Source organism: Arachis ipaensis, chromosome B6 (assembly GCF_059453495.1).
Source record: "Arachis ipaensis isolate K30076 ecotype BB chromosome B6, ASM5945349v1, whole genome shotgun sequence".
Classification (NCBI taxonomy): Eukaryota; Viridiplantae; Streptophyta; class Magnoliopsida; order Fabales; family Fabaceae; genus Arachis; species Arachis ipaensis.
Window position 1 is genome coordinate 30550181 of NC_142441.1, and position 11055 is coordinate 30561235.

General features: G+C 38.7%; 1 non-coding gene across 1 annotated transcript; it reads left to right on the top strand.

The window, feature by feature from the left end:
- The first annotated feature begins 1012 nt into the window (after nt 1-1012).
- LOC148555030 (small nucleolar RNA R71) lies at nt 1013-1120 on the top strand. Its single transcript, XR_015887734.1, has one exon. It is a non-coding gene; the product is annotated as a small nucleolar RNA R71 (small nucleolar RNA).
- The last annotated feature ends 9935 nt before the right edge of the window (nt 1121-11055 follow it).

Below are 11055 nucleotides of genomic sequence, written 5' to 3' on the forward strand. Positions count from 1 at the left end.
CATTCAGCTTCATGATTGCACCAAGAAACTTAGCAGTTTGCTCTTCAGTAACATCCTCATTCTCTTCATAAGAGGAATACTCATCAGAGCTCATGAAGGGCATAAGGAGGTTCAATGGAATCTCTATGGTCTCTAGATGAGTCTCAGATTCCTTTGGTTCCTCAGAGGGAAACTCCCTATTGATCACTGGACGTCCCAGGAGGTCTTCCCCCTTGGGATTCACGTCCTCTCCTTCCCTTACAGGTTCGGCCATGGTCCTTATGTCAATGGCCTTGCACTCTCCTTTTGGATTCTCTTCTGTATTGCTTGGGAGAGTACTAGGAGGGATTTCAGTGATCCTTTTACTCAGCTGGCCCACTTGTGCTTCCAAATTTCTAATGGAAGACCTTGTTTCATTCATGAAACTTACAGTGGCCTTGGATAGATCAGAGACTAAGTTTGCTAAATTAGAAGTATTTTGTTCAGAGTTCTCTGTCTGTTGCTGAGTGGATGATGGAAAAGGTTTATTATTGTTAAACTTGTTTCTTCCACCATTATTAAAGCCTTGTTGAGGCCTTTGATCCTTCCATGAGAGATTTGGATGATTTCTCCATGATGGGTTATAGGTGTTTCCATAAGGTTCACCTAAGTAATTCACCTCTGCTATTGCAGGGTTTTCAGGATCATAAGCTTCTTCTGCATAAGAAGCCTCTTGAGTACTGTTGGATGCAGCTTGCATTCCATTCAGACTCTGAGAAATCATATTGACTTGCTGAGTCAATATTTTGTTCTGAGCCAACATGGCATTCAGAGTATCAACTTCAAGAACTCCCTTCTTCATAGGCGTCCCATTACTCACAGGATTCCTCTCAGAAGTGTACATAAACTGGTTATTAGCAGCCATGTCAATGAGTTCTTGAGCTTCTGCAGGCGTTTTCTTTAGGTGAATGGATCCACCTGTAGAAGTATCCAATGACATCTTTGATAGCTCAGATAAACCATCATAGAATATATCCAGGATGGTCCATTCTGAAAGCATGTCAGAAGGACACTTTTTGGTCAACTGTTTGTATCTTTCCCAAGCTTCATAGAGGGATTCACCTTCTTTCTGTCTGAAGGTTTGAACATCCACTCTAAGCTTGCTCAGCTTTTGAGGAGGAAAGAACTTGGCTAAGAAAGCTGTGACCAGCTTATCCCAAGAGTTCAGGCTGTCTTTGGGTTGAGAGTCCAACCACACTCTAGCTTTGTCTCTTACAGCAAAAGGAAAAAGCATGAGCCTGTAGACTTCAGGATCTACTCCATTAGTCTTAACAGTATCACAGATCTACAAGAATTCAGTTAAAAACTGAAAAGGATCTTCAGATGGAAGTCCATGAAACTTGCAGTTCTGCTGCATCAGAGAAACTAATTGAGGTTTAAGCTCAAAATTGTTTGCTCCAATGGTAGGGATGGAGATGCTTCTTCCATGTAAATTGGAATTAGGTGCAGTAAAGTCACCAAGCATTCTCCTTGCATTATTGTTGGGTTCGGCTGCCATCTCCTTTACTTGTTCGAAATTTTCAATCAAGTTGTCTCTGGATTTTGTAATTTAGCTTCTCTTAGTTTCCTCTTCAGAGTCCTTTCAGGTTCTGGATCAGCTTCAACAAGAATGCCTTTTTCCTTGTTCCTGCTCATAAGAAAGAGAAGAAAACAGAAAAGAAGAGGAATCCTCTATGTCACAGTAAAGAGGTTCCTTATTGTTAGTAGAAGAAAAGAAGAAGAGAAAAATCTGAACTCAGAAAGAGAGAGAGAGAGAGGGTTCGGATTTTTGGTGGGTGAGGGAGAGATGTTAGTAGATGAATAAATAAATAGAATAAGATGAGAGAGGGAAAATTTCGAAAATAATTTTTGAAAAAGAGTTAGTGATTTTTGAAAGTAGTTTTTGAAAAAGGTTAGTAGTTTTTGAAAATTAAGATTTAAAAATTAAAATAATTAGTTAATTAAAAAGAAATTTTGAAAAAGAGGGAGATATTTTCGAAAATTGGAGAGATAGAGAGTTAGTTAGGTAGTTTTGAAAAAGATAAGAAACAAACAAAAAGTTAGTTAGTTAGTTGAAACAATTTTGAAAAGATAAGAAGTTAGGAAGTTAGAAAAGATATTTTGAAATCAAATTTTTGAAAAAGGTGAGATAAGAAGATATTTTTGAAAAGATATGATAGAAATTAGTTTTTGAAAAAGATTTGAATTTTTAAAATCACAATTAATGACTTGATTCACAAGAAATCACAAGATATGATTCTAGAACTTAAAGTTTGAATCTTTCTTAACAAGCAAGTAACAAACTTGAAATTTTTGAATCAAAACATTAATTGTTATTGTTATTTTCGAAAATTTGATATAAAAATAAGAAAAAAAGATTTTTGAAAAATATTTTTAAAATTTTCGAAAATAACTAAGAAAAAATGAAGAAGATTTGATTTTTGAAAAAGATTTTGAAAAAGATAAGATTTTTAAATTGAAAATTTGACTTGACTCATGAAAACAACTAGATTTTAAAAATTTTTGAAAAAGTCAAATCTAATTTTCGAAATTTTAAGAGAGAAAAAGGGGAAGATATTTTTTTTTATTTTTGAATTTTTATGATGAGAGAGAAAAACAAGAAAAATGATGCAATGCATGAGAGTTATGGATCAAAACAATGAATGCATGCAAGAATGCTATGAATATCAAGATGAACACCAAGAACACTATGAAGATCATGATGAACATCAAGAACACATTTTTGAAAAATTTTTAATGCAAAGAAAACATGCAAGACACCAAACTTAGAATTCTTTAATGCTTAGACACTAAGAATTCAAGAATGCATATGAAAAACAAGAAAAGACACAAAACATGCAAATGCAAAGATCAAACAAGAAGACTTACCAAGAACAACTTGAAGATCATGAAGAACACTATGAATGCATGAATTTTCGAAAAATGCAAGATGAACATGCAATTGACACCAAACTTATAACATGACACATGACTCAAACAAGAAACCGAAAAATATTTTTTATTTTTATGATTTTCTAAATTTTTTTGAATTTTTCAAAAATTAATTGAAAAAGGAAAATAAGGATTCCAAAATTTTTAATATGAATTCCAGGAATCTTGCATTCTTAGTCTAAAACTTCAGTCCAGGAATTAGACATGGCTCACTAGCCAGCCAAGCTTTCAATGAAAGCTCCAGTCCAAAACACTAGACATGGCTAATGGCCAGCCAAGCTTCAGCAAAAATATGAGTGTAATTCATTCAATTTTAATCCAAAACCTCAGTCCAAAAGAATTTAGACATGGCTTTACAGCCAGCCAGGCTTTAGCATGCTTCATGAAACACTAAAATTCATTCTTAAAAATTCTGAAAAAAATATATTTTTGAAAACATTTTTTTTTAATTTTTTTTTTTCGAAAATATATGAGAAATTTTTGAAAGATTTTTAAAAAATTTTTGAAAAAAAAAAATAAAAAGAAAATTACCTAATCTGAGCAACAAGATGAACCGTTAGTTGTCCAAACTCAAACAATCCCCGGCAACAGCGCCAAAAACTTGGTGCGCAGAAATTGTGATTACACTTTGATTATGTAAAATTCATCGCTCTTTCTTTTCCTGGCAATGGCGCCAAAAACATGATGCCAATACCATGGTTCACAACTTCGCACAACTAACCAGCAAGTGCACTGGGTCGTCCAAGTAATACCTTACGTGAGTAAGGGTCGAATCCCACGGAGATTGTTGGTATGAAGCAAGCTATGGTCACCTTGTAAATCTCAGTCAGGCGGATATAAAATAGTAATGGAGTTTTCGAAAATAATTAATAAAATAGGAATAGAAATACTTATGTAAATCATTGGTGAGAATTTCAGATAAGCGAATAGAGATGCTTTCGTTCCTCTGAACCTCTGCTTTCCTGCTATCTTCATCCAATCAGTCTTACTCCTTTCCATGGCTGGATTTATGTGATGCATCACCATTGTCAATGGCTACTTTCGGTCTTCTCTCGGGAAAATGATCCAAATGCCCTGTCACAGCACGGCTAATCGTCTGGAGGCATCACCCTTGTCAATGGTTACATCCTATCCTCTCAGTGAAAATGGTCAACGCACCCTGTCATGGCACGGCTATTCATCTGTCGGTTCTCGATCATGCTGGAATAGGATTTACTATCCTTTTGCGTCTGTCACTACGCCCAGCAATCGCGAGTTTGAAGCTCGTCACAGTCATTCAATCATTGAATCCTACTCGGAATACCACAGACAAGGTTTAGACTTTCTGGATTCTCTTGAATGCCGCCATCATTCTAGCTTACACCACGAAGATTCTGATTAAGAGATCTAAGAGATACTCATTCAGTCGAAGGTAGAACGGAAGTGGTTGTCAGGCACGCGTTCATAGGGAATGATGATGATTGTCACATTCATCACATTCAGATTAAAGTTCGAATGAATATCTTAGAAGCGAAATAAGATGAATTGAATAGAAAACAGTAGTACTTTGCATTAATCTTCGAGGAACAGCAGAGCTCCACACCTTAATCTATGGAGTGTAGAAACTCTACCATTAAAAATACATAAGTGAAGGGTCCAGGCATGGCCGAATGGCCAGCCCCTCTGATCTAAGAACCAGGCATCCAAAGATGTCTAATACAATAGTAAAAGGTCCTATTTATAATAAACTAGCTACTAGGGTTTATAGAAGTAAGTAATTGATGCATAAATCCACTTCCGGGGCCCACTTGGTGTGTGCTTGGGCTGAGCTTGAATTCTGCACGTGGAGAGGTCATTCTTGGAGTTGAACGCCAGCTTTTGTGCCAGTTTGGGCGTTAAACTCCACTTTGCAACTTGTTTCTGGCGCTGGACGCCAGAATTGGGCAGAGAGCTGGCGTTGAACGCCAGTTTGCGTCATCTAAACTTGGACAAAGTATGGACTATTATATATTTGTGGAAAGCCCTGGATGTCTACTTTCCAACTCAATTGGAAGCGTGCCATTTTGAGTTCTTTAGCTCCAGAAAATCCATTTTGAGTGCAGAGAGGTCAGAATCCAACAGCATCAGCAGTCCTTCTTCAACCTCTGAATCTGATTTTTGCTCAAGTCCCTCAATTTCAGCCAGAAAATACCTGAAATCACAGAAAAACACACAAACTCATAGTAAAGTCCAAAAATGTGAATTTAACATAAAAACTAATGAAAACATCCCTAAAAGTAACTAGATTCTACTAAAAACACACTAAAAACAATGCCAAAAAGCGTATGAATTATCCGCTCATCAATGCCATATTGGCTCAGAATAAAATATTGACCCAACAAGTCAATATGATTTCTCAGAGTCTGTCTGGAATACAAGCAGCAACAGGCAGTACTAAGGAAGCTTCCTTTGAAGAAGAAGCTTATGATCCTGAGAACCCAGCAATAGAAGAGGTGAATTACATGGGAGAACCCTATGAAAACACCTATAATCCTTCATAGAGAAATCATCCAAATCTCTCATGGAAGGATCAACAGAGACCTCAACAAAGTTTCAATAACAATAATGGTGGAAGAAACAGGTTTAGCAATAGCAAGCCTTTTCCATCATCTTCTCAGCAACAGACAGAGAATTCTAAGCAAAGCCACTCTTACTTACCAACCATTGTCTCTGATCTAATCAAAACCACTCAAAGTTTTATGACTGAAACAAGGTCCTCCATTAGAAATTTAGAGGCACAATTGGGTCAGCTGAGTAAGAAAATTACTGAACTCCCTCCTAGCACTCTCCCAAGCAATACAGAAGAGAATCCAAAAAGAGAGTGCAAGGCCATAACCACATCTCACATGGCCAAACATGGAGAGGAGGAAGAGGCAGTGGTTCCCACTGAGGAAGACCTCAATGGATGTCCACTGGCCTCCATGGAGTTCCTTGATGAGGAACCATGGGAATCTGAGGCTCACACTGAGACCATAGAGATTCCATTGAATTTACTTCTGCCATTCATGAGCTCTGATGAGTATTCTTCCTCTGAAGAGGATGAAGATGTTACTGAAGAGCAAGTTGCTAAATACCTTGGAGCAATCATGAAGCTAAATGCCAGGTTATTTGATAATGAGACTTGGGAGGATAAACCTCCATTGCTCATCAAAGAACTGGATAACTTGACTAGGCAGAGATTACCTCAAAAGAGACAGGACCCTGGAAAGTTCTCAATCCCTTGTACCATAGGTACCATGACCTTTGAGAAGGCTCTGTGTGACCTAGGGTCAAGTATAAACCTCATGCCTCTCTCTGTAATGGAGAAGCTAGGGATCATTGAGGTACAGGCTGCAAGAATCTCACTGGAGATGGCAGACAATTCAAAGAAACAGGCTTATGGACTTGTAGAGGATGTCTTGGTAAAGGTTGAAGACCATTACATCCCTGCTGATTTCATAGTCCTAGAGACTGGGAAGTGTATGGATGAATCCATCATCCTTGGCAAACCCTTCCTAGCCACAGCAAAAGCTGTGATTGATGTTGATAGAGGAGAATTGATCATTCAAGTAAATGAAGACTCCCTTGTGTTTAAAGCTCAAGGATATTCCTCTGTCGCCATGGAGAGGAAGCATGAAGAGCTTCTCTCAATACAGAGTCAAACAGAGCCCCCACAGTCAAACTCTAAGTTTGGTGTTGGGATGCCACAACCAAACTTTAGGTTTGGTGTTGAACCCCCACATTCAAACTCTAAGTTTGGGGTTGGGAGGTTCCAACATTGCTCTGAATATCTGTGAGGCTCCATGAGAGCCACTGTCAAGCTATTGACATTAAAGAAGCGCTTGTTGGGAGGCAACCCAATTTTTACTTATCTATGTTAAATTTCTATTTTCTATTATTATTTTATGTTTTATGTAGGTTGATGATCATGTGAAGTCACAAAAATAATTGAAAAAGCAAAAATAAAGTGTAAAACAGAATGAAAAACAGAACACCCTGGAGGAGATAGTTACTGGTGTTTAAACGCCAGTAAAGGTAGCAGCAAGGTTCAGAAAACCGGACCGGTCATCAAACCGCTCTAGTCATTGGTTCACTGGTTCATTGGTCCAACCGGTCCAACCAATGGTTCAACCGAAAAAATTGTTTTAGAATAGAATAATAAATAAATTATAAATAAACATCCTAAAATATAACTCAACCTATTTTTTGTCTCATAACAACTATGTCATTCAGCCAAGAATATATCTTTCATCTCTTTCCTAATGTAAAGAATTAAAAAAGATCAAACAAATTGAACAAACCTTGTAATACTAATGGTGAATCCATCTCCTTAATATAGGAATTAATCACATAAATACATTAATATTACAAAATATACTAATATACTTGACAAATAGGTAAGACATGATATAACAGTGCCTTTCGATCGATTTTAGAATACGTCAAGCAACATGTAGAGATGAATTAATAGCATAAAAATAGATAAGAAGACAACACTGAAGGTTCAAATAATCATTGAATATAATGCAAAGCTGCTTATTCATTGAGATCTCACATGATACAAACAACTTTCATGACTTAAGTTTGCACATTTTCAATAAACAATTGTAACCAATGTTATTTTTTATTTTACTATGATATGTACAAATCACTTATAGCACAAAAGAATTAGTAAAGAATTAAAAAAATAAATAAATTCACTATTTATATTGAATTAGCTAGAGGCAGATGCATGTTTACCAAGTGATGCAGGATTGTTTATCATTCCACTAGTAATTGAATATGTGCCTCCGAAGGAGAACTTAAATTCAGGGAACTTTGATGAGTTCAAATCTAGCAGCATATAATACAATCCATAGTTGAAGAGTTTAGCAATGAAAATGTACAAAATTTCAATAAACATTATCACAAATTTCAGATTCAAAACACAAATCAATAATCAAGTAATCAGAGATATTCAAAATCACAAATCACTACTTCAGACTTCAGAGACATTCAAATTCAATAATCCAAGTACTTCAGAGACATTCAAATTCTGCCTACAGCATTCAACAATATACAAATTTCCACCATTAGCAACAAAGTTTTTAACCCAATTTTAACAAGCTCAGCACAATGATTAACAACAAAAAAAAGCCCTAAATGAGGTAATGAGCACAAAATCAAGAAACTTTGACAAAATTTAACAACAGATAAAAAAAGCCAAGAACAAGCCAGTAACAGTTTATCAGTGCCAATTTAGCATCAATCAATAAGCCACTGATTAACAAGCTCAGCACAATGATTAACAATAAAAAAAGGCACTGAATGAGGTAATGAGCACAAAATCAAGAAACTTAACAACAGACAAAAAAGCCAAGAACAAGCCAGTAACTTTTTACCAGTACCAATTTGGCATCAATCAATAAGCCACTAACAGAGTTAATTAATCAAGAATAGGCTAGAACAAGCCAGAGTAGTGAGCAAAGCCAATCAACCAAGAACAAGCACTAAGCACTGACAGAGCATCCAATTAACTCAAGCACAAAGTAAAAAAACAAAATAGCAACACATCACTTAATCAATAATCAGCAACAAATGAAAAATAAAACACCAATAGTGAGTATTAAAAAACGACGATCACTAACCATCAAAGAACAAGCATGAAGAGGGTTTGGTTTCTGAACAGACAATAAAAAAACACGAAGAACAAGCACTAGCAGTGAACATTGACATTCGACGGATGACGGAGAGCGGTTGAGCGCGACGGACGACGGAGAGCGGTTGAGCGCAACGGACGACGGCGAACAGGCGACTGATGAGAGCGAACAGGGGATGGAGAGCGAATAGGTGACTGATGAGAGCGAACAGGGGATGGTGAGAGAGAAGTAACGAACGCCGATAGCATGAAGACGGAAGTTCTTGAGTGTGACGGATGCGGCAGCAGCAGTCTCTCACTCCGCCAGACGGCGACAAGATTGGTTGAGGCTAGGGTTTGCTTTCTTTGGTGGAGGCTAGGGCATTTTGCTTATGACTAAGGAAGGAGTTGGACTGTTAGAGAAGGGAGCCAAACGCGTGAAATCCCTTTTTTCCTTTCAACAAAGGAAACGGCGTCGTTTCTTGTAAACCGGCCGGGTCCCGGTCCGGTTTGACCGGCCAGTTCTTGGCCGGTTCAGCGGTTTGTGTTCGGTTTCTAAAATAACGGTTTCTACTAGTAAACCGAACCGTCTAAGCTACTGTTCGCGGTTAGACCAGTTCGACCGACTGGTCCGGTCCGGTTTTCAGAACCTTGGGTAGCAGAATGGGCGTTAAACGCCCAGTCTGGCACCATTCTGGGCGTTTAACACCAGAAAAGGGCACCAGACTGGCGTTTAACGCCAAGAATGGGCAAGAAGCTGGCGTTAAACGCCAGAAATGGGCAGCAGCCTGGCGTTTAATGCCAGGATTGGCAGAAAGGGGCGTTTTGCACGCCACTTGGTGCAGGGATGAGATATCCTTGACACCTCAGGATCTGTGGGCCCCACAGGATTCCCACCTACCCCACCACTCTCCCTCTTCTTCACCCATTCACCAATCACCTCAACACATCCATCCTTCATAAAACCCCACCTACCTCACCATTCAAATTCAAACCACTTTCCCTCCCAAACCCACCCTCTATGGCCAAACCATACACACCCCTCTCACCCTATATAAACCCATCTTCACTCCTTCATTTTCACAAATACCACTTCTCCTCCTTGGCCAAAACACAAAGCCCACTCCATCTCCTCTATTTCTTCTTCTTCTACTCTCTTCTTTCTTCTTTTGCTCGAGGACGAGCAACCTTCTAAGTTTGGTGTGGTAAAAGCTAAAGCTTTTTGTTTTTCCATAACCATTTATGGCACCAAAGGCCGGAGAAACCTCTAGAAAGAGGAAAAGGAAGGCAAAAGCTTCCACCTCCGAGTCATGGGAGATGGAGAGATTCCTCTCAAGGGTGCATTAAGACCACTTCTATGAAGTTGTGGCCAAGAAGAAAGTGATCCCCGATGTCCCTTTCAAACTCAAAAAGAATGAGTATCCGGAGATCCGACATGAGATCCGAAGAAGAGGTTGGGAAGTTCTCAACAACCCCATTCAACAAGTCAGAATCTTAATGGTTCAAGAGTTCTATGCCAATGCATGGATCACCAAGAACCATGATCAAAGTGTGAACCCGGACCCCAAGAATTGGCTTACAATAGTCCGAGGGAAATACTTGGATTTTAGTCCAGAAAATGTAAGGTTGGCATTCAACTTACCCATGATGCAAGGAGATGCACACCCCTACACTAGAAGGGTCAACTTTGATCAAAGGTTGGACCAAGTCCTCATGGACATATGTGAAGAGGGCGCTCAATGGAAGAGAGATTCAAGAGGGAAGCTGTTTCAACTAAGAAGGCATGACCTCAAGCCCGTGGCTAGGGGATGGTTGAAGTTCATCCAACACTCAATCATTCCCACTAGCAACCGGTCCGAAGCTACTATAGACCGGGCTATCATGATACATAGCATCATGATTGGAGAGGAAGTGGAAGTTCATGAGGTTATATCCCAAGAACTCTACAAGGTGGCGGACAAGTCCTCTCCTTTGGCAAGGTTAGCCTTCCCTCATCTCATTTTTCACCTTTGCAATTCGGTTGGAATTGACATAGAGGGAGACATCCTCATTGATGAGGACAAGCCCATCACTAAGAAAAGGATGGAGCAAACAAGAGATCCCACTCATGGACAAGAGCATGAGGAATTTCCTCATCATGAAATCCCTGAAATGCCGCAAGGGATGCATTTTCCTCCACAAAACTATTGGGAGCAAATCAACACCTCCCTAGGAGAATTACGTTCCAACATGGGACAACTAAGGGTGGAGCACCAAGAGCATTCCATCCTCCTCCATGAAATTAGAGAAGATCAAAGAACCATGAGAGAGGAGCAACAAAGGCAAGGAAAAGACATTGAGGAGCTCAAGCACTCCATAAGATCTTCAAGAGGAAGAACAAGCCGCCATCATTAAGGTGGACCCATTCTTTAATTTCCTTGTTCCTTATTTTCCTATTTTTCGAATTTCTATGCTTATGTTTATCTATGTTTGTGTCTTTATTACATGATCAT